This window comes from Artibeus jamaicensis, unplaced genomic scaffold (assembly GCF_021234435.1).
Source record: "Artibeus jamaicensis isolate MK-2021 breed Jamaican fruit bat unplaced genomic scaffold, CSHL_Jam_final contig_432, whole genome shotgun sequence".
In the NCBI taxonomy this organism is placed as follows: Eukaryota; Metazoa; Chordata; class Mammalia; order Chiroptera; family Phyllostomidae; genus Artibeus; species Artibeus jamaicensis.
Genome location: NW_026521828.1, coordinates 5,092,929 through 5,117,721, shown reverse-complemented (window position 1 = coordinate 5,117,721; position 24,793 = coordinate 5,092,929). Strand labels below are relative to the sequence as shown.

At 41.9% G+C, this 24,793-nt stretch overlaps 1 protein-coding gene across 1 annotated transcript in view; it reads right to left on the bottom strand.

Annotated features, from left to right (window-relative positions):
* The window catches only part of ATP10B (ATPase phospholipid transporting 10B (putative)), a 344,681-nt gene extending 320,787 nt beyond the window's left edge, over window positions 1-23,894 (bottom strand). The window contains exons 1-2 of the mRNA XM_053665940.1: window positions 23,820-23,894; window positions 23,451-23,573 (exon numbers count right to left, since the gene is read on the bottom strand). The gene's annotated coding sequence lies outside the window, so the exon portion shown is untranslated. The remainder of the gene's footprint in view (window positions 1-23,450; window positions 23,574-23,819) is intronic.
* Between the last annotated feature and the right edge of the window lie 899 nt (window positions 23,895-24,793).

Sequence of the window (24,793 nt, the reverse complement as noted above, 5' to 3'; positions counted from 1 at the left end):
GGGGCACCAGAAGAAACCAACAGGGTCAGAGTTTGTAAAAGCGATGTTGTAACAGGGAAGGAAAAGAAAGAAATATTGGGCCAACTCACAGCAACAGATAACAAAAGCTTGTGCTGTGCATGGGCTAAAGAATGAACCAAAAGATCACCTGCAAATACAAGGTTGACCTGAATGCAAATCAAACTAGTTTCTGTGAAAAACACTTAAATATGCTGGATGCTTGTGGAGAACAAAGTAACTCTGGGAAGTGTCTATAGCCTTTGAGAACAAAGAGCATGCTGTCTCCTCCTACAAATAACAGAGAACAAGATGTTGTCCAGAATTCATCAGATTGGTATCAGGGATGAGTTACCAAGCCAGCAACATCTGAGCAATCACCTGTGTCATCTTTATCCTTAAGAAAAATATGTCATTAAAAATAGATTGCTTGCATTTTTAAACTCATAGCTCTATTCAATTATATCCTCTGTCACTGAAAAAGTGGCTGAGATGACAGCCACTTTTTTTTCTTTTTTTTTTTCAAAAGAGTAAGAGCAGCCTCCTGGCATGACCAGGAAGGGTTCTTTTTACTTAAAAAAAGAATTGAGATTTATGGTGCTGAGTTATGTTAAAAGAAAAAGGAAAGTAAAAGTGTTTGTATTCTGGCTATAAAGAAGGATATCTTGTGGATTTAGCTTTGGATATGTATGTACAAAATGAGAATTTGTGACGTGGAACAGTGAAACTCAAACTCTAATGTGGAAATTCTATGAGAATCTGTGGAAATGCAGTTCAGATTCAGAAGATTTGGGTGAGGCCTTGGATCTGCATTTTTTATAAGACCCCTGGTGATATTAATGCTTCCTGGTCTGTAGACCAACTTGGAGAAGCAAGGATGTCCAACAAGGAGCTACCTAGGATTCAGGAGGCCTGGGTCAAGTTCCAGCTCCATCAGCAGGCAGCTGTGAGCTCTTGCAAATATCACTTAAACTTTGAATGCTCCTTGGCTATGAAATGACAGTGTTGGACTTAGTCATCACAAATTCCTGACAAATCTAATCCAACAGGAAAAGAGGCTCTATATATTATGCATGGTGTTTTTAAACATTCTTCACACTTTTCCTTGTTCCTTTTTTTTCATGGAAGGCATCGTCTACCATACCAACACCATGATTACTATTGGCTATTCTCTCTTCATCACTTCCCTACATTCAATTAGTCATCAGTAGTTCTTATCCATTTTTTGCCTAAATAATTCTAAATTCTTCATTTTGTTCGTTTGTTTCTACTTCTACTGGTACAATGAAAATTCAGGTAACCACCATCTTCCCCTTGATCACATATAATAGCCTCCTAAATGATCCTTTCTGCTTCTCTTCCCCCTTCCAATCCATTCTTTATTCATCTTTTTTCAGCAAATGGACATCTTTAATACTGCGCTTAGCAATTTTTTTCTGTCTTCTAGGCACAGTGTTTTCTATACACCGTAGCACACCTCTCCTTCTATCCTCTCAGCCGTGTTGTTAGGTGGCTTCAACCTACTGTCTCACTTCAATATGGAATTCATATCTAATCATTTCCTGTCACTGTATGAAAGCTTTCAGTGACTTCCCACTTTTTTTTGCAAGGAGATGGACTGCAGTCTCTATTACAACATAGCCATGCATAATTTTACCCTCATGCATGCCATTCTTCCCTTCTTGTTCTCACATTATTCTAGTCACACTGACTTCCTGTAGGTTCTTTATAACCCTCATGTTTTTTCCCATCTGAACTTCTTTATAACTGTAGTTTCCTCAGCCTGGTATATTCAGTTCCCTCTTCCCTGTTCAATGAGCCCCACTGGTGAATCATGTTCCTGGGCCCAGCTAAAATGCCACTTCCTGATGCTTAAGGCTAAGTTAGTTTATGTCTCTCTGAAATAAAATGTGCTAGAAGTACTTTGCACTTGACCTGCTCAGTGACACACTTGAAAACATTAGTCTGATGTCTATTTTTCCCAGTAGACTAAGGACAGGTAAGTCACCTGTCTTAGGGCTGAATTGCAGAATATTTTCAACAGTTATTAAGATAATTCAAATAAAAAATTGTAGAGTTTATTCCAATTCATTAAAAAATTTTTTTTCCAAGCCATTCTTTTCCAAACCAATTTGGCTTTCATCATCTTTAATGTCCAAGTTCTACAGGCTACTGAGCAATGCCTAGGTACTTCCATCTCTGCCTCCAGTTTCCCTTTAGGTCAATCTCTTCTTCACACTCCTAGCATATATTACTCCTCTGCCGGACAGCTACTTAAGGGCTCTTCATTTCCAATGGAGTCCTCCCCGAACTCATAGCCTTCCTTTGAGTCCCTTCACAGCGTGTCCTAAGCAACCCTGGGGATGCTGCACAGTGTCCAGGCAACTATCCTAATATCCAGTGGATGTCCAGTCCCGCATTCCCAGGTTTTAAGATACTATCTCTAATATGTCATTGTCCTAGAATATTTCTACACGCATTGCTCAAAATAAGTGCCATTTTGTTATTAGTCTTTTTATATACTCCGGATTAAAAGTGTTCTCTTTCTCCTCTATATCCTCTTAGTAGCTCACCTGCCCCTTCATGCTGAAGGTTATAGGAGCCTGGTAATCCTTGTCCTCTCGTACTAGTTCTAGCCATTGAAAAAGACAGAAGAAGCCAAAGGGGATAATTAATAAATGGGGCTTAAAAGCTCATAAACGACAGGTGATCCTAGATTATTAAACGTGGTTTGGACCTAAGGGCTTCCGTTGTTCTCCACCCCTCCCCAAGGCTACATCCCACGTGGGAAAAGTTAAGCCTACAGAGAAGACGCCTCTCCAGTCAGCTAATTGCAAAACTGTAGCTTCCTTCACAAACTCATTTGAGAACATGACTTAGAGAAGGGCTGTTGGAATAACAGTGTGATGTGAACCACATACCTAGTTTCAAATTTTGTAGCGGCTGCATAAAAATGTACAGTGGCAACACTAATTTGAATAATATCTTGTACTTAACCCAATACACTCTAAGTATTATCATTTCAGCATGTAATCAACATAGAAAGGATTGATGAGACCTTCTGACTTCTTTTTTTGTCATACTAACTCTGGTATTTTACACTTAAAAGATGTCTCAGGTGCTCAGTAGCAACAAGCAGCTAGTGGCTTTCCTATCAGGCAGTGAAATTTAGAGAAATACAGAGGCCACTATAGAATTTTTTTATTTTGAACTAACTATAGACTCAAAAGAGTTTCAAATAAATGAAGACTAAGGTCCCATGAAATCTTCACCGTGTCCCCTAATGCTGCTGTTATTTATAATTGTATTTCAATAATAAAACCAGGAAACCTTAATGGTCTACCATGAACTTTTAAAGGTAGTGGGCTTTCCCTCCCTAAGTATCCAGATTTCTCCGAGGCCATCAGTGGATAAGCTCTTCTTTCTCCTCTGGGGATAAAGGGATAATAAGATGGATAAATGGGCTAAAGGTGCTCATTCCAATATTGTTTTCTTTAGAGAGTGTCTCAGATGTCAGCTTCCATCCATGAAAGGAAAAATGTCTCCTAGTACCCACCCCAGTGTGTCTTAACCTCTGCCCTGTTTTAGCATTAATTATTTCTAATTCCACTTTCCCTGAAGAGATAATACGATTCTGAGACGTAGGAAAATGTATTCTTCTCAGTATCTTTTACGCATGCATTGCTTAGCATAGAGTATTTTTTGAGGTGGTTTCTTGAAATAATCCAATTGTTATGTAAAGAGCACTCATTATTCCTATTTTCAAGCTACTCAACTGTTGCTTGCCTAAGAGGGAAATGACATAACCTTCAGATAGGTTTGACAAATGGCTCTTCTCAGGCAAGAAAGATTTACAGGGCACACAGTAAATTAGCCAGTGGGGAATATTCTATCCATCTAGAGATACAAGCGTTTTTTTCCTTTACTTGGTTTTAATTGGAATTAAGTCTTTGAGGACTTGTCATCTCTTCAGCCAATAGTTTCTATTGAGTTTAACATCTCCACCCTTTAAAAAGAAAAAGCAAAGATGTAAAGACTTCCCAGGCAAAGTAGCCTGCATGATCACCTAGCTAATAATTAATGGATAGCTATAAACCACTGTTTTCTTCATTGTCCAATTTCTACAGTCCATATGTGTTGAATCAGCTCCAACAGCTATTGACCCCAAGCAGATTAAAACCAAAATACCTCAGCTATGTGACTGGCTAAATTTCTTGGACCAGACCAGGCTGGACACATGGCAGAGATAACAAATGTATGTTGACTGACTGAATGGAGGATGTTCTCTCTTGATGACACTTGAGTGTATGTAGGATCTAACGATAGATTGTCTGAGTCAGAGGGATATTGGGTGACTTATAGGGGAGCCATCGGAGCTCACCAGGAAATGTCACTAGTTGCTCAGTGTCACCAAGAAATGTCAGCAGCTATTTGATATCACCTGGCAACAGCCCACCAGAAGCCTGTGGCAAAAATCTTGAGCATACATCTTGGCAATCACTACTGCTTTCTTTCCTCTTATCCAGGAACACACTTGATTTCCTCCTTTTATGTATGCCTCCACATCCAATTTAATGCTAAATCCTATTGATTTTGACTCTAAGACACCCGTAGATGGTGGGGTGGGGTGGGGGGAACAAATCATTATTCAGTCCCAGACACTGTTCAGACTTTGTGTTCACTTTATCTTATTTAAATTCTAATGCATGAATGAATGAAAGCAGCAAGAATTCCCCATACAAAGTCAAGAGGAAAGTCTAAAGGTATATGTTTGAATAAAAAACTGTCAGTTCTATAAAAAAGAAAGAAAAAAAACAAAAAAAAAAGAGAGAAAGAATTCCCCATACAACTTAGCTCTTAGCTGAGATGTAGGAAAATGTATTCTTCTCAACATCTTTCACATGTGCATTGCTTAGCATAGAGTATTTATTGAGGTGGTTTCTTGAAATAATCTAATTGTTATGTGACGAGCACTCATTATTCCTATTTTCAAACTACTCAACTGTGGCTTGCCTAAGAAGGAATGACGTAACCTTCAGATAGGTTATGTCATATTTTTTATCCAATAGCATTGACTTTTATTCATTCATGTTAAGTCACCTGAAATGATATCTGTTGCATTTAAATGCTCATTAATGTAAATGGCTGAACAAATCCATGTCAATGGATACTCAATATCCCACATAGTTAAAAGTTACTTAACACAGCCTCATGACAACTCCCACACCAAAACAGTACTTTATTTTGTAAATTTAAACCCATTATTACTCCCATAAATGTCCCACTCGGATCCAGCAATGTCAGGAGGTACTTCTCCTTCCCCCAACTTCTCAGTTACATGTACCAAAAATCGTTCCTCTCCTTTTTTAACTTATATGTGAATGAAGTTTCCTCTAACTTGCTGCTGAAAGAGTTTTGACCACATCCAGAGCTGTGTTAGAGCTGTCTTGGACAAGCTTATGAGAATGGAATGGGCTTATTTCTTCCCAACTCTACTTTTCATGATGTTAGTTTGAAGTCAGCCATGCTGGGAATATTTACACCAGGGAAATCAGCAAGCTCAGTCAATCAGGGCTCTTTTATTAGCCTTTTCATCCTCCATGGAGAGCTAGACTTAAGCATTTGCCAGCACGCCACTGTGTATCTATAGCTCTTCTCTGAATGGTTCAGGCAATGGGGTTCTCCCCTGGTCTCCCAAACAACCCAATCCAGCGTGGGACAGCTGTCACTGTTACACATACTTAGTTACAGTGTAGCTTCTGAAACCTGTCTCCTGAGACTTCTCACCTTTTCATTCTCATTGTGCTCTGTGTAGCCACAGTGAGAGTAGTTGGTAGTTGATCACTCTTCTGTGTGATTAACCCCCCAGTATATGAAGAACACTCTTGGTACACCTTTCTCTCTCTTTCTCTTTATCTTCATATATTTACAGGCTCCATATTTAAAAATTTCTCCTTTCCCCCACTCTTCTTGGCTAATCCAATGTTTTAAATAATGCACTATTATTTTTATATATATTGAAATATTTTATACATGGTAGGTACTCAAGTAACGCAAATCTATAAAAATTTCTAGAAGACAAATGCTCCTGATTGTAAATTTTTAAAATATTAATATTGAGATACATTTAGAACTTCTATGTATAAATACATATTCACAGGTCAAAATAAATTTCTTCTTTATTTCACTTCAGAAAGAATCAGGCAGATGTCTCTCATGACAGTTCTCAGGGTTTGCTATGTTGAATCCCTTACAATATGTAAGGGAACTGAAACTGAGTTGTTAGAAGAATTGGTCACTGGTATTAGCAAAATAACATCTTCCAACTGAAATCCCAGCCTTTTCCCCACTAATTCCCAGACTTATCTCTTTGAAGAAGTACATTTTTTCCCTACAAACGAAATTGGCTGTTACTATCTTAGCTGGTATGGCTCAGTGGACTGAATGCCAAACTGAGGAACAAAAGGTCATGGGTTCAATTCCCAGTCAGGGCACATGCCTGGGTTGTGGGCCAGGTCCTCAGTAGGGGGCACACGAGAGGCAACCAATTGATGTTTCTCTTGCACATTGATGTTCTCTCCCTCTCTTTCTCCCTCCTTTCCCCTTTAAAAAAAGAAATAAAAAAATTTAAATGGCTATTATTTAATGCCATTTAACCACTGTTCACAACCTGTTATCTCACCTTAGGCACTAGAGAAGTAACTTTAGTGAGGGTTCTTAACTACTCTGCATCTTATTTGCCCTATTGTCAAATTTATATAGTGTTATTCTAACAGCCCAAGAATTAACAATCTTTTGTGAACTTCTCATTTTCTTATGAAGATTTATGATATTTAACAAATGATATCAATGGTTTTTATTTCATAATTTTCTGTGTGCTTATCCAGTCAGCAAATGTTTATTGAGGATATTTTATTAGAGAATCTCTGGGCTTCCAAGGTACAGGGATGAACTGGATGAAAAAGCCTCTGTTCTGGTGGAGCTCAGAGGAGTGGGGAGGAGGCAAACAATGAAGAGAAAACCAAACTGAATTGTGGATAAAGCCGAGCTGTTTATAAAATTGAAGATGGGTTTATGTGGCAGGGAGGGACGACTCTGGGTGGGGGTAGAGGTTTGACGGGTCAAGGAAGACTTCTCTAAAGAGGAGACTTTTGAACTGAGGCTTCGGTGGTGACAAAGATGCAGCCACACAACGTCCTGGGGGAGAAGAGCGTCCCAAGCAAAAGAAACAGTGACAGCAAAGGCCCTGATGCAGGAAGAAGGTGGGCTTTTCTGAAGAGAAGGAAGAAGGTTGACGTGGCTCTAAGGTAGAATGCAAAATGTGTCAAGGAGGCTTGTCAGGGTTCCAGGTCACAGACTCTGTGAACAAAAATAGAACCTTATTATAGCCTCAGGGCTGGGTAGTTTTAAGTAGGAGAATAACACGATATTATTTATATTTTAAAGATATCACTCATGCTAGCTGAAGTATATAGATAGTCAGGATCGAGCACAGAGGAACGGAGACCAATTAGAGACAGCTCAAGAAGGAAATGTAGCTTGTTGTTATGAGTAGAGATGACTATATTTTGAAGGGTGTATTTTGAAAGCAAAGCCATAAGCCTTGAGGATGCATTGAGTGGAAATATGAAGGGAAAGACAGAAATCAAGAATGAGTCCTTGGTTAAGGATTTTGCACCTAGACAGATGATGAAGATGATGACATCTACCAAGATGAGAGAGCATTGGATGTAACTGGATGGAGAAGAACCTGCATCTCAGGTGTCGGGAAAAGGGGATAGGAAAACATTTAAGAAAGGTTAGTGAGTGCAAAAGGACAATTCACTGGGTGTTCGAAGAACAGATTTCAACCTGTTGGTGTCTTGATTATATGAGTGGTCCCAGGCATTCTCCCTAACCATGCCCCGGCAAGTGCTAGATTTTTTTTTGTTCTTTATATGAGTGGTTTAGTCTGGGTGGTTCGCTTCTTCTCAGGTCTTCTCTGATCTACAGCAACACCCACTTCTCACAGGCCCACACTCATACCCCCGTTTCCCCATAGGAGGAGAAGTCCTTGTTCCCAATGTCAAGGCTGGGTCTTCCATGACCTATCCTCTCCCTTTAACTTAATTATTTTGCCCTTTCCTGCCTTTGACAAACCACAAACACAAATGAACAAAACACAGTACACTGGCATTCATTTCTTCGATTTTCAAGTTGCTGAAGTCTATCTCCTTAAAGCGCAGGCGTGCACAGATGGCTTTTGTTCAAGTTGTGTCTCACAGCTGGACAGTAGTGTTAGGAGTGTGTGTACGTGTGTAAGGGAGTCATATGGACTTTTTATTGCAGAACCCTCCCCACCGAAGGGTATTTTCTCATAGTCAAATTTGTGCACATGGAAGATATTTGAGAACTGGCACAGGAAGCCATTTATAAAGACAAAGGAAGGTAAAAATAAACAAAGTAAGGAAGATTAATGTGCCCACCTTTGGGAATAATGTGCTGTGTGCCTGAAAAAGAACCGAGTGCGGTTGTTTCCAATAATGCTTTCATTAATCAAAACTGGGAAGCCACTGCATAATGAGGCAAAGACATTAATGGATATTAGCATATTGCTGTACTTTCTCCTTCGCTAGCACCACTGGTGAAGCTTGGGGTCTGTACACGTGCCATTCTCTCTGTCCTAACATGTCACAGCTGGGGGAAAAGAAACGACAAGCACAGTGACTCCCAGAGGCAGGTGTGTGGACCACTCCCTGGCACGGAAATATGTTTCATGCGCAGAAACCTCTGCATTCACTACTCTGGTCTTGGAGATTTACAGACACTTCCCAGGAGAGAAACCTGTTTCCTGTTGCTGAGTCCAGAGTTTCTCAAATTACTTTGCTAACACTGTAACACTTTTCAATACACTTTGAGAAAGGGAGAACTACTGTCCTTTTATTTTTTTACAGAATTTGTACAGATTCATTTCCTTCATCACTGGAATTGTCTAACACGTGCCCACAAGGCTCAGAAGCACGGCGTGTCCACTGCTGCCTTTCCCAAGGCACAGTGCCTGGTCCAGAACTCAAGCCAAGCTGGCCTCTGAAACCTGAACTCAATTTGAATTACATTCAGTCTAACATTCTGCCCATTGGTGGTAAGACTGACCACTTCAGTTTCAGTCAGCATGTAAGGGCATTTCCCAAGCAGCTGAGCTGATCACTGGTTCCCATCAGAAGTCTGTCTTCTAGAACATGCTTTGAATTTATTGAGAGGCTCAGATTCAAGAACATTCCATATATTTAAGCCATGGCTTGAAACCCAGAATTACTCTCTACTTGTTCAAAACCTAGTGTTTTTCAAGTTCATGGAATTTTCTCTGGTCTTCATTGTGATAAAGTGGTTTTTTTGTTTTGTTTTGTTTTGTTTTTGTATAGGAGAAAAGCTACCACTTTAAAGTTTTCAGCTGCTTCTCTTGAAGATGTCAGATTTTCTTAGAAAAGCTTTCTTGGTTCTGGGAAGAATATGACCTGTTCTTCTGAGGTGAAGGTCAGAGGGAGAGGTCAGCAGTGTTGGTGGGAGCCCTTGGGGTAATACTGAGGGCACCTGAGCTGAACTGGAGAAAAGAGACAGGTTGAACTACGACTTCCAATGAGTCTTTTGAAAGGAGAAGGCTGGAGACCAACCACTTTTCTTCCCTAGAAGTTATTAGAACTTTCCTGGTAAGTTAGAACAATCCTAAACAAGGTTTTTCCTCAAATGAATGGTCTCAGAAGGGAATTCATCAGGAGGAAAGGGAAATCTTAGACAGTGAGGAACAAGGCAGCTAGTCTGGGCAGAGAAGAGGGCAAGTTTAGGGACCATGGCCGAACCGGTGAGCGTAACCCAAAGGCGCACAGGACAGGGCACCGCGGGAAGGTCAGCACATTATCCTGTGTGGGGCCAACTTCCGTAGCCACACTGTGTGCCAGAAATGGGAGCACTTGTGAGGCAAACTCAGGAATCTTTCAGTAAGAAGACGAGTTTCCAAACACTTTTTGTCTGAGAACGGACTGACCCATTTGGCTTCAGTGAGCCCCTGGGGAGCTGTAAAGTTGAAGCAAGAGATTGAGGGTGATTAAAAGTCTTTTAACAAGACATGTGACTTAATTTTGTATTTGTTCCTTTTTTTTCTCCCCCAGAGTTGTCCTTAATACGCTTTAGAATTCTGACCACTGGGGCCTGTATTCACAGATCTTGTCCTCTTTACATTATTCTTATTAAATAGTTAAATATTATATTTCCCATAAAAGAATGCTTTTCTTTTTGGGGGGAAGGGGTGCACATGAACATGAGACATAGCACAAAGAGGAAGGTCAACTTATTACTGAAAAATGTCCTTGTTAGTAACAATGGGGGAACACCTCCCAAGTCCCCCCTCAATTATTTGATATAGAAACTTTTTATTTAGCAGAGGAATAATCTGCCTTTGCCATTTTCTCCAATAGCCAGCCACAACCAGTGACTATGCCAGGTGTCCAGAAGCCACCTGCTGAGTGTTAGGAGGGCAGGGTAACAGGACGGCGAGGTGCTCGCGGAGAAGGCAGAGGCAAGCCAACCACAGTCAAAGGTGCTCACAGAATGGAGACCATGCAGCCACACATGGTTTTACTCTGTGCCAAGCGCTAGGCTAAGTGGCTGTTATTTTTTCATGTATCCATTCAGGAATTTGCACAGCAAAGTTGTGAGAAGATGCTATTACTAGCCCCTTTGTACACACTGGTGAGGTGATACGGCCGCATAGTAGCAGAATGAAGAATCTGAACACTGGACCATTTAAATCCAGAACTCCAACTGTAGATTGGAGATCATAATAATAGTATCTGGTGCTAGAGGTTTTTTTTTGAAAGGATTAACAATAAACTACATATATAAAGTTCTTAGCTCCCTGCCTGGAACAGAGTAAGCATTTAATGAAAGGGAGCTGCCGTTATCATCAATAGCACCCTCATCACCATCATTCCCCCCCCCTTTTTTTTTTTACAAGAGAACAAATCCATTTTCTCTATTGACTTTTGAATAAGTTTAAGCTTTTGGCGGGGACAGCATCACACGGATTCTGCAGGAAGGCGGTCTGGGGTTTAGCACCAGCCATGACACCATCCATGTGTCTAGGAGCAGGACTCCCGCTTCCCCAGGCTGCTCTGGCTCCGTTTCGTTTGCCACCAGGAGTCACTGTGTGGTTCATTGCTTGTGCACATAAACACATCTCTTGCCTAGACAGAATTCAGTTTCATCTCGAGTATGAACCCCTTTGATTTTAAGAAGAGCTGTGTTCCCTCTGGTTCTGGAGACACCATGTATAGCTGGCAAAAATGGCCATGGGTCATGGCCTTTGAGACATCTTGGTCATTTTAGTGCCCTGTGCCTAGAAGGCCTCTGCAGGCTCTGAGATGATGGAAAAGAGCTATTGTCGTTAGTATTAATAGAAAAGTATTACTTAGAAGAAGTATGAATAGAAAAGAATGATTACATGGTTCACCGAAACCTTTCTCCTCTTTGGAAAAGGACATCAGCATATTTGTGAATAAATGATTCTCTAGGTAAGTTCTGCATCTACATAAATGGGGGGAAGTCAAACTTTCTCAGGCTACCAAGGGGCAGCCATGGTCTTTAAAACAAAGAAGCCTGGTACCAGAGCCCACCTCCTAACTCAACCTGTGCTGTGGCATCTCCCTCTTACTCTTTTCTGTGCATCTCATAGTGTTTCCCTGCTCATATTTCTTCTCTTTCTCATGGACTTAGATAATCCCCTGGGGCTGATATATTATTTAAACTATGTTATTGCCCTTTTACACTTGATCTTACCCAAAAGGCCGAAGAAGTGATGTTATCGCCCTTTTAAAAATGATCTATCATTTCTTATATTTTTATCATCATTGCAAGCTTTACTTTACTGCTGGACTCCTGGGCCTAGGATGGCATCTGCAACTCTAACTTGTCACTGTGGTCACTCCAGTTCTGGGTGCAGGACCTTGAAACAGGACAGGCTTTACTCATGAACTTGCCAGTCAATCACCTCCAACTAATGTGCAGAACTTTTGAGATAGGCTACTGTACCTTTTGTGTTCTTCGACTTAGGAGAACAGAAGAAGACATCTGAAAATGTCACGTATAATCAAGTTCCTCCTAGACACCTCAGTTGTTGCTTTGGAGAGTGAAGGATCCATGGGACCCCCAAAGAATTAATTATCTCCCACTTTCTGACTGCCCAGTATGTCCCTCCACCTAAATGTGGGACTCGTCCTACAGTGCTTCCTATCAAAGCCAAAGGCACCATCAGCCACCCTGCTGCCAAGACAACAACCCCAACATGATTTTTGTTTCCCATGTTTCTCTCCTCCTCCAACCACATCCAACCTAGCATCAGGCTCTACAGATTGTAGCTCCTATGCAACTATTGAATTATTTTCTTTATCTCTCCCACCGTCAGCCAAGTCCAGGTCACTTTTACATATTGTCTGAATTGTGCCACCGCTTCCCAACGGTCTCCCTGACTCCAGAATTTACCCTCACTGATGTCTCCCACACCTCTGAGCTGGAATTATTTTTCTAGTATGATAATCTGATCCAGTTATTTGTCTGCTCAAAGCTCTTCAGTGGCTCCCCACTGCCTCAGAATAAAGGAACAAACTCCTTAAGAAGTGTTCTGTTTGATACTGCTCTATAACAAACTACCCAAGGCCAGGATTTCACACAGAGCCCAGTGTGGGGAGCTTGTTTCTGATCTACAGTGTCTCAAATCTCATCTAGGAATACTCGAAGCCTGGGAGTAACTTGACTGTTGGGCACCCATGTCATCCACAGGAGAATACACCCCGATGTCTAGTGGCTGATTAGCTGTTGGCTGGACATCAGCCAGCAACTGCCCAAAATACTTACATAAGGGCTCTCTTTGTGGTCTTTTTGCATGGACTAATTTGGGCTTCTTTACTGCATGGTGGCTGACTTCAAAAAGGATACGTACTCAGAAAATAAGACAGAAATGTGTATAAACTTGTCTCAGAAATGGAAATATCCACCCAGATTCCTAGGGAGGGAGTGGAGACCCCTCCAATCTGAAGGACGAAATATGAGAGGGCCACACTGTAGAGAGCATGTGGGTTGGGAGGTAGCCTTGTAGTTGTCTTTTGAAAATGCAATCGCCCCAATTTACTTAAGGCTTTTCAGGATTGGATCCCTGCTTACCTCTCTAGGGTGCTGCCTTTACCTGACTGGAATTCTGCTCTCCAGACATAGTAACCACGTTTCTCTAAATCTGCCATATTTACCCGCCTCTGATCTTGTTCACAAGACTACCTCTTTCCCATCATGTTCTTCTGCCCTCCCTGCCTCTCCTGGCTAACCTCCTCCTGGATGGTTTTCCTTACTGCTGATCTCTCCTCCAAATCTTGGTTGTGCCTCTACTTACCATTTTCAGGTCACCCAACATAGTGCTTAGAACATGAAAAATGCTGAAGATTTATTCAATGAATGGATGTCTCTCCCAAAGTAGGGACTTGTTAATACCCTGTTCATTGTGTATATTATCCACTGAGACTGGTACAGTGCTGACCCAGTAGGTGCTCAAACATGTTTGTTGAAGGCATGAAGTACTGTGTATTTTGGTGATCTATAGGGTTTTTGTTGTTGATTAGAATCCATGGAGCTAGGCAGAGCTGTCTGAAGAAGGCTTCTCGCTGGGCCAGTGCTGTATCAACTGTTGCTAACAGAACTCTGCATGGCTAAGTCATGAATCTATTGTGTTTGCCTCTCAAAGCTTCTTCCAAGTTGAATCTCTCCACCTCTCACTCAAAATGACACAGCTTCCACTCAAAGAAAAGAAGTTAGATTGGTTCCATAAGAACTTGTCAAACAAAAAAACATCCTCACATTGCTGCCAGAAACTCTAGTAGGGCTTGAAAGGTAAAAATTTGAGGGCTTTCTTCTCTCAAGCTGGGTTACAGAGCTTCTTAGGCTTCCTATAAACATTGCTTTGGTAACTGACAGGTAATTAGCTGTTTATCACAGGTATGCACGGTGCATAGCCATCCAGTTTTGAGCATGAGCCTGGATGCATAAGGGAAAGAAATCAATCTGCAGATTTCCTAAATTACATTTTTGGAAAGTCTTGCCATTGTGAATCTTCTGGAGGAAACAAAATATTTACAGTATGGACATGCAATACTAAAAATAATCATATTTCCAATTGTCCAGTAAATATTCCTTTCACTTTTCTCTTCAAAGCAGAATTTGGGTTTAGAGATCCATCTTAAAATTTGAGCTGAGGAACTGGTAGGAAAGACTGTAAAATGAAGAGATGGTGATAATAATAACACTAATGGGGAATTCACCTGTTAAGGAATACACAAAAAAATTATTTAAACAAATTGTCTTTCAGCTAGAGATTGGAATGACTGCTTATTTTTCTCTCAATTGCCTACCATGCTCCATAGTGCTAATATGAAAAAGAAATAGACCAGGTGGATACTAAGAGAGAACATATTGCTTATTTTACTTCTAATCTGTATCACTGGATGAGAAGAATACTAAACCCTATTGTGCATTTTATTCACATAATTTCTGAACATACTTGTATGTAATAACCTCCCACCTATATGTAATTATATCCTATTTATGTCTAATCAAAAGAGGCAGTTGGAGGAAAAACAAGTTTCTAATGAGATCTGCAACAGAGATTAAGAAGTGCCTAATTAATATTTTTAAGAAGAAATGAATACTTTCTCAGTGCACACTTTATAATTATGTCATTTAAGTTTCTGGAGTCACAACTCTGTTTTGAAAAAACAGAACAAAACAAAAATAAAACACTTTGGAGCCATTGCCACAGTATCTATTTTGTCTTGCTTCAAGGATCGTGTTGACACATGTTTCCAGTACATGTAGACAGGACCTAAACTAGCCCAATATTTATTAAATGTTAATACATATCATAGATCAAATGAGTCTAAGGAGCGTATTTTAGAAATTGTGCTAATGTGTTCCTCAGCAAGGGGCCTGTGCGCCTTAATCACTTCTCTCCAGGAAGTCAAGACTGGTGTCATACATCAGCAATGAGTGAGCTTGAAGAGACAAGTCATCGAGGTAGAGGCAGGAAAACTCCTTTGTAAACTCTTAGAAGGAGTCAAGGTTGGAAATCGCAGTGTGTAATGTGCCTCTCAACACGCTCGAACATCCTGGGTTATTGGAGTTTTCCAGAGGCATATGTAACAGACGACAAGTAGAAACGTGGTTTCCACCTCCTGAGTGGAACACGTGAGAATTATCTGGGTGGTTAAGGCAAGAAACTGGGGCCACCACTTTTCTTGCCATCATTTTACCCCCTAGATTTTCTAGCCCCGTCCTGGCCTTCAATGAGATGAGACAGCTCATTTGGGCTTTCTAGACACATCATCTGCAGGGTGAGAAAACAGTGGGTGCCTGAGGCAATGCTAGTGACTTAGAGCTTGGAAAAGGAGGACACACACACACACTCACAAACCACTATTAAGCTGATCCTGACACAACTCGAATTGCGAAGGGCAGGCGCCACATAACTCAGTATGGCTTCCCTTTACCTCTTTGTTTCTCAAAATTCGTATGTTGCAGCGCTAACTTCCAATATGACTGTATTTGGAGATAGTGCCCATAGGAAGTAATTATGGTTAAATGAGGTTGTAAGGGTGGGTCCCTGACCCAGTGGGATTAGAATCCTTGTAAGAAGAGATGTCGGAGAGCTCAGTGTCTCCTGGAGCATCCCCCAGGCACAATTTTAGAAAACGTCACCTGAGCACAGGGGGAAGGTGACCATCCACAGGCCAGGAGGAGGGCTCTCACCAGAAACTGAATTGGCTGACGTCTTCATCTTAGACATCCAGGTTCCAGAACTGTGAGAAATAAGTTTCTGTTGGTCAAGTCACCCAGTCTGTGGTCTCTTGGTACAGCAGCCCGAGCTGTAATGCAGCCCAAGATGTCTGATGGAGTCACAGCTGACAATGGCCTGGTCCACATGTAAGGGATCTGCTGGATCTGAAAGCTCCATGTCCACTTGTAAGGGATCTGCTGGATCCAAAGCTCCATGTCCACACGTAAGGGATCTGCTGAATCTGAAAGCTCCATGTCCACATGTAAGGGATCTGCTGGATCTGAAAGCTCCATGTCCACACGTAAGGGATCTGCTAGGTCTGAAAGCTCCAGTCTTACATCACTGCCCTTTCCTACTTAGGGTTCTGTCACCTCACACTTTGGACTTAAGGCAAGTTCTCAGACATAGTACTCCTTGTTCCCCAGCACCAGTGCAACTGTGGTGGGCACGGGCCATATGAGAGAGGAAAGCAGGGCCTGTGCCCAGCGCCCCTGAAGACTCTCTCTGCCTCTAGCTTTTTCACCTCCAGGAAAACCTCTTTTCTGAAAACTTTCCACCTGGGGACGTTCACCAGTGTTCATTGTGAGAGATGAAATGAGGATCATTTCTTACCCTTATTACAAGTCCCACAACACTGTGTGCAGTCATTAACCTCATTCTTCCAGATGAGGCATCTGAGAAGCTCAGTCATTGCCCCAGACCACACCTCCAGATTTAGGATTTGAACCCAGGTTTTACTGACCGCCAAGGACACGCTTGTGATTCCAGTACAGTAAATTCACCCCAAGTGCCCTGTGGGTGAAACTGTACAGAATATGGAACTAACTCGATGAACCTGTTAACCAGACTCAAAGACTAGAACTGGTTTAATGAAGTATCCAGTCTAGCTATACACTTAAAATTTATTAAATGTTGTTTAGGGATCTTCTCAGATTGGGAAGTGAGTTTTTGGTCTTTATGTGCAGGAACACTTTTCTGCAATAATAAAAAAACCCTTTATACTTTAAAAATAGTGTTAAAAGCTAATGATCACATTGCTGGGTTCTCCAAATCATGGAAAGGATCCAGAAGACAAAATTCCCTATTTTGAAGCTAGTACATTAAAACAAAACAAAAGCTAGGTATGGCTTAGGGTATGAGGCCTGTGGATGTGTTTTTCTTTCTTCTTTTTTATGATTATTTAATGCTATTAATTGCCTTTGTGATGAAAATTTACTATAACATCTATAGAAAAACTTACCATTAAGTTCTAAATATTTAATGCACAGTTAGCTCATTTAATCCTTATAACAGTCTTGTGAGATAAATCCCATCATTACCATCATTATTATGCAGAATGAGGAAACTGAGGCCTGAGGGTTTTTTATTAGTAAATAGCAATGCTAGGAGTTAGAGGCAAATAGTCTTTCCCTAGAGACCACACATGAACTCCTTCAATAAGCTGTTTTTTGAGTGGTTGAATCTCGTGAAAGAGAAGAGGTCCAGAGCACTGGTGTTTGGAGGCCTAAGATAGCGGAGGGAATGGGGGAGGAGGGACAGCAGTTAAATAGCCGGACAGAGGCTCCGGATGCTTGAGGACAAATCCCCTGGGTCTAGAAGAGGTGGCAGGAAAAGCTCTGCCCCGTGGCAATCGTCTTTTTAAAGTTAACACATCCTGCTCAATTAATTCCCAGTCCTAAAATAAATGAGTGGCTTTCCATCCTTACATCCTCAGCCACAATAATCATATTTCATGCTTTATTTCACTCAGTCTCTCATCAGAATTCACAGGGTAAATGCCTTTAATGGGTATGCTTTAGCCTCATCGCTGGCAACCTTACATAACAAATTATTTTATAGGTAATTCCCTCCAGGAAGGGCAATGTTTATGGTGTTACAGTGGATTGTAAGCAACAGAAACACAATGCGTTATCTAGAAAGTCGGGGCATTTAATACTCAGGTAAAGCAACATAATGCCCTGATACTTTGTATTACTCTATTACCACTTCAAATATGAACATATAAGTAATATTCATTCTACTCGATGAGCAACAACAATAATTCCAGTCTGTCCAAAGAGCACATCCCTGTTGTGTCCTTTAATGATTTCACTCAGGGTAATAAATTTTACCTTATCTGATGACAGCTCCTTTGGCAATACTGGCAAAGTCACTATTTGGTTTGTCTACAAAGAAAGCAAGTTCTTTTGTCTTTATATCCAGGTATGTATTCATGTTTCCATTCTTTTTATCTAACCATCCACCCTTCCACTTATCCAACCATCCATCCATCCATCCAACCAACAATTCATCTTCCTCAGGTGTATACTGATATCATGACTATTTTCTTGGCACCTACACTGAGTGTAATTCAGTCAAAACCTGCTCATTTTTGTATCTTGTGATGGCACTTTCTCTTCTTTTGTTCCTAGTTCATCACTTTTTTCTGTGGACCACCTACCCACCTCTGTGTTCTAGACCTACAATAATTATCTTCTGTGGAGGCAGCACAGCACTGCCCAAGTTGCCTCCAAAATTTTTCCCACTCAGGTAGTTTTGATACATCAATTAAAGTGGTAGGGGACCCTGCAGAGGTAGAGGTGTTTGGTGTCTATGTATGAGATGGACTAGAATAGTCCATAAACTAGGGTTGAATTTACTGTTCTGAAACTAAAGTGACAAATAGTCCAGTAGGAGGCTTATGGGGACTGGATGAGAGGAAACAATAGCTAACAACTTGCCCTCGTCCTATGTGGGGGCTGGATCCCAGAAGCACTGGGGTACATAAATCCTTGAACAGCGTTCCTCAGGTCTCTCAGGGCTCACTCTAGTGCTCTCCCGAGCACAGCTCCCTGCCTCTGTGGGTGAGGCTTCACATTGTGCTCTGAGAGGCCATTTGCCTTTCAGATCTCTTTCTGGAAGCCAGTTACGAAGAATCAACTTTTCTCTGAATGTGCACAGTGCAAGTGAGAGACCCCTACCAGATAGATGCTCCCGTGACCTCAGGGACCGACGTATCAGTCAGTTCTCACGCCCTCCTGTGCAGCTCACACCGAGAAAGTCTCCACTCAAAGCCTTTGTCTCACGAAACTGTCACCTGTTATTCCTATTGTCATTGCTGGTGTTGAAGTTATCACTGTCACCACTCAGTGAACATGAATATGTGCTAGACACATCACATGTAAAGAATTCCAATGGTAAAATAACAAACATTCTTACTTCACGTGCACACATTCAACTCTGTGAAGTTCCCTCCACAAGTTGTATAGGGAGAGACAGAACAAAAATCTGAGAGAGAATAAGAAATATATATATGCTAACTAATACAAGAAAATGTACCTGCTCACTCCCAAACATCTTTGCTGTTTGGCAGAAATGGCTCATTCCATTAGATTCTTCTCTATAAGTAAAACTTTTGGGAAGTTGCCCTGCACCCAGCATGAAGGACAGACACTAACTGGGCACTAATGTCATGTCAGGTAGTCTGTAAAATGCCCACACACACGGTCCCATTTCTTCTTTCCAGCAGCCTTATAAGCCAACCGATACCTTGCATAGCAAGAGTTCTCCAATCATATAACAAAGAGAAGTCTTTATATAACCATACCAGCTTTCACTTAGGCAAACATTTATGCTTTCCAGAGCGTATACACATCTGTAATCTTACTGAATGCAATTATGTTACAGAGGGGGAATAACAAGAACCGTGGCTGTCTTCCTAAGAAGCATCTTTTTCTTTGGCGACTGCCTCCTTCCTCCTTTCACGTAGCCCCCAGTGCACATAAGCAGCTGCTCTGGTCTGCCACAGGGTTAAGTATACCACTGGCCTGACCTCCCAGACCACAGGGAGATGCTTCTCCCTTATCAATAGTGAGTTAAGGCAAAAACCTTGGAGTTACTGATGATCTTATTCATTACAATGCGGAGGGAGTCAATAATAAAAGACTAATGAAAAAGGGTTAGAGTTCAGATTAGGTCAAAAGAAGGAGGGTTGCGAGATGGAGAGAAGACTGAGCTTGCTGTTATCATTTCTAAATCCCTGGACCCAGCTATGCCTCATGTCCCCATCTCCCTTGGACTTCAATTATGGAAGCCAGTGATTTTCTTAAGCGTTTGATCTGGGATGCTGTAACTTTCAACCAAAGAAATCATAACTCACACATCTACAGGACAGGGACCAGAACCAGAATCCTCATCTTCTTGGATGTTTGGTTCAGTGCTCATTCTCCTAAACTCGGGTGTCCAGGGAAATCTGATACTTCAGAAGTCCTGTGGAAAAGGCCTATCAGATGGGGTAGCAGAGCTGGAAATACTGTACTTCCCAACAGAAGAGAAAAAGTAAGTGTGGAACCCACCACTCAAACAGGAAAGGGCAGAGTGAAGAGAACTAAGTAGTCTGCACAAAAAAATACAGGTATACTTTCCCCCACTAATTTTGCCAGTAGCTACCCCGAGAGAAAATGAAACTCAGCTGCCACCCACAGCTGACTCCAAGGTGACAACCTTTGCCCCAGAACTCACAGCTTCACTACTTGGGCAGAGCAACGAAAATGAGGAGGGCTTTACCTCTATTTCCATCTTTACCACGGTTTTCTACACCCGGGCCTCTGACCTGGTTAGAATATGTTAATTCACAGAATCAGTCATTTCCCTTATCAGCCCCTACAGGCAAGCTGGCAAGAAGTATTTTCAGCTACAGACCTTGCAATCAGCCAGTCAGACCTGCTGGCTTCCTGTGCCTGGACGGAGCTAATTAGTGCTCAGCGCTTTCACGCATTATCTCTGGCTCCAGAACATCCCGTAAATGAGGGGCAGACCTGTCTTCACCCCCAAGGGACAAGAAGAAACACTCAGATGCTTGGAGGTTAAACAACTTCCTAAAAGTTCCTCCATCTCATCTCCACTTTTCTTTTAATGTCCCATTTTCCTGAGCTGCTTTAGCAGACTACAGCAACTTGTGATATTTTCTTTGTCATGTAGATTTTTATATCATTTTCCTACCTCACCATTACTACATCCAGTGCATCAACTAGTGGCCCTGTCTGTCCTTCCTTCCTTCCTTCCTTCCTTCCTTCCTTCCTTCCTTCCTTCCTTCCTTCCTTCCTTCCTTCCTTCCTTCCTTCCTTCCTTCCCTCCCTCCCTCCTTTTTCTTTTCTTCCTTTCTTCCCTTCCCTCCTTCCACCCAGCCATTCAAATAGCATTTATTGAGTGCCTACTGTATGTCAAGCACAAACGGGGATTCATGGAATCATACAGAAAAAAGGTGTTAATTATATACTAATTGGGGGAGAAAGACAATAGAAAAGAAAAGAATTAACAAGATAATTATTTACATATCATGATGAGAGTTATTACGGTAATAAAATCAAATAACGATATTCAGACTGAATGGAGGATGAAGTGGTTAGAGATGACTTCTCCGAGGAGGTGACACAGAAGCTCAGATGAGAGAGCGCCAACCAAGCAAAGATGTGGGCAGGGCCTCTCCCCGAGAGAAGGGCCCAGGGAGTGCACAGGCCTGGGTGTGGACAGGAGGCCCGAGCAAGTGAGGAACAGAGGAAGGGCAATGAGGCTGGAGCATGACTGAGGAGGATGGCTTGACAACCGGTTAAAAAAACACCCGTCCTTTGAATTTTTTTCTGCCTGCAGGGGAAGGTCACTGGAGGCTTTTACACTGTCATGTAACAGGAACCAGTTCAAGTGGCTTTTACCCTGCCATGTAATAGGAACCAGTTCAAGTGGTGGCTGCTTAAGTGGAGAGCAGGCTGTGGGGCAGAAGACTGGCAGGACCTCAGCAGAGCGGCCCCACTCCCATTCCAGGGCCTGCACGTGCCTGGTGCTGTATGGAGCGCACTCCTGACATTGCTCTTAGAGCCTTGAAAGGCATTCACTGTGTTGGAGCTCGTGAATGAAGAGCTAGTTGGGAACTTCCTCAGCATCATAAATAATAAGGTGGCTAAGCTGGAACTGAAAACTCCATCCAAATAACCCCAAAACCTTTGTGCTTAAATGCCTCATTTTTTTTTTTTTGCATCATGCTATGCCATAGACCCTTGACCTTCACAGATGGAACAAAGTTTTGAGTAATTTTTAACAATCTTCCTGTCCCATGACATATTACTTTTAATTTTGTGGAAGCACCCACTTGTGTCCCCTGTAAGGGTGGTATCAGACACTTAACAGACAAATGGTTCTTTAGCCATGAATATGCAGTAACTCTTGTGGAATTTCTGTCTAGAAGCTAAGCATAAGAAATGTTATTCTGTAGGAAACTGATTCAGAAGCGTTTTTTTCCCTAGTACATAGAATTAAGAATGTAAAGAGAACACTTACATGTTTCAAGTACAATTGCTTTTTAAAGGAGATTTATATGCTCTGAAAGTGTTTGCAGATCGGGGGTTTCTGAATATCTCCAGATGGACTCTGAATGTCCTGGGTCTATGATGCTTCATCATAAAGATTTGGGAATACCCTTCACCAGGCCTGCTCAGTGAGCCCACCGGCCGGCTTTCTGTGCATCTCACCTCTCCATAACTTATCCATGAAAACCTAAATTCATCGTAGCCATGAATTCCAACATGATATTAGATAAATTAAGCCATGAAAGCTTTTGTAATTACTTTCAAACCTGTTACCAACATCCTGGCGGCATCAAAAAGCTCTGTTTTGGCACAGTGCTTGGTGCCAGGGAATTACTCCCTCCTCAGTGATCTGCCCTGATTTGTGGAAATCCACTTATTTCTCACCATGTGGGATCAGATCACGCATGTTAGCCATGATCTGAGGAGTTTTTCCAGAGACTTTTGGGGGGAGGGGGGCTGGAAGACCCCTTACACTTTCTCAAATGACTGAAGTGTTTTCTCTCTTTTTATTTTTCCAGAAACAAATCTCCTTAAATCGAGTACCAGACACAGAAATGAGAATTTCTAATAGCATCTTCTTTTCCTTCTCATTAATTTATATGTGACCTCTTTCTGGCACACTTGTGAATAAACAGGAATTTAATGGGCTCAGAAAGGATCAAGATGGATGGCGCTGTTATGAACCAAAATACTGGGGGCAGGGGGTAGGACAAAAAGGGAGGAGGGAATGGATAACAGGAGGCCAGAGAAGTACACCGGGGAGAACATTCATGGGGACACAGTGTATTAGGGAAGCTACAAACACAAGTAGAGGAGGAGAGGGGAGCTGGGGAAGAGAGAAGGGAGAGGCCAGAGGCGGGAACTGGCCCAGTGAATGGCGCCAACTCCCAGGGAGACTGCCAAGGGGTTCCAACCTGCAGCTCCATCTGTCTCCTCGGATTCTAGGGCAAACCTCATCAGTGAGAGGAGGCACCCCACAGCTTGGCCCCTGCCTCCGGGACCTCAGATTCCCATCTGGCAAGCCGAAATAAGTGTTTGCTCTGCCATAGGGTTTTGATTCTTGTAAACACTCTTCATCCCCTAAGAAAAATGTGCCTTTTTTCAATATTTATTAGCTTTTTTCAGCTGTTTCATGCTATGTTATTCTAGCCTTGGGAGTCACAGTAACTTGATTTTAAGTTGACTGCTGCAGAAGGTTAATGACTTAACTCCTTGTGTAATTAAACTCCAAATAGCAAATCCACATGCATCCTCAGTTGTCCTACCTGGCAGGTGGTCAACAACATGCGCCAAACCCTGGTTCCTTGGATGCTGGCCTTGGTGCTGTAGGGCTGGAGTTGCTCAGAAGGCCACAGGGTCATATGATTGATGAGATGATCTATTTCTTCCTGGAAGGAAATGGGAGAAGTTAGGGGGCCACTGCAAAGCTAGAGGTTTACCTTTCTAGAGGTACCTCCCCCACCAAACCCAAAACCAAAATTAAAACAAAACTATATAAGGGAACTAAAAAAGAAAGTGAAAATATAACTGAACCTTTTAAAGAAGCATCCATGCACAGAATCTGGACTTCCTTGAGAGTATTAGAAGCTCTCCATTTGAGCTAACTTCATAGTTTCCCTGTGCAGCTTCCTTACCTCTCTCCACCTTCAAACAAAGGGAATTACACGGCCTCGGTTTGGATTAGGCTTTGACTTAAGGGAAAGTTGTGGCTGGTTTGATCTTGTAAAAAGATCAAAAACTTTCTCCAGATGAGCAATAAGGCTGTTCCCCTTCCCCATCATTTGCATGTTTCCTGGAGCAGTACCTCTACTTCCCCTGAAGAACCTTCTCTTTGTGTTTATGATACTTGGTGAACTGGTACGGGATGCCCAGCCTTTGGCCTGTCTTGGCTTTTGACACGCCTTCCTCAGTAAGCTTAATCTTCTAGCTTTTGATTTAATGAGAATGTACAATTCTTCCCTTCCATTAATCATTTAGAGGCCATTGTAGGGTTATTAATAGTCTTAACTCCAATATTACTGTGTCTTAGGCACCAAGAGGCCTGAGGAGAGGGAGAGAGATGAGGGAAAGGCCCCCATGGAGCAGGCAGAACATAGACTGTGTTTATTAAGTTTCCTGTCTTATAATGGCGTGGTTCCTGGGTTCCCAAAGCAATTACAATACTAATGTCAAAGATCGCTGATCACAGATCACCAGGACAAATATAATCGTAATGAAAACATTTGAAATATTGTGAGATTACCGAAACATGGCACAGAGACATGAATTGAGCATATGCTGTTGGAAAATGGCTCCAACAGACCTGCTTAAAGCAGAGTTGCCACAAACCTCCCATATGTGAAAAACACAATGTCTGCAAACCACAGTAAAGCAAAGTGCAGTAAACCAAGGTATGCCTGTAGCTGTTTTCTGTAGGGGAGTCAGCAGGTAAGGCTTACCTTGCCATCATTTGGATAACCAAAGGCTTTTAAAGACATTTCAGCTAATTCAATTTCATATGACTGTTAATGTTGCTCCCTGAACACATCTTCAATCTGGTCACATTCTCTCAGGTTAATGGCTACCTCAGTGATATTATTATTTCTGTTCTGGTCAACTAGTTTCTTTG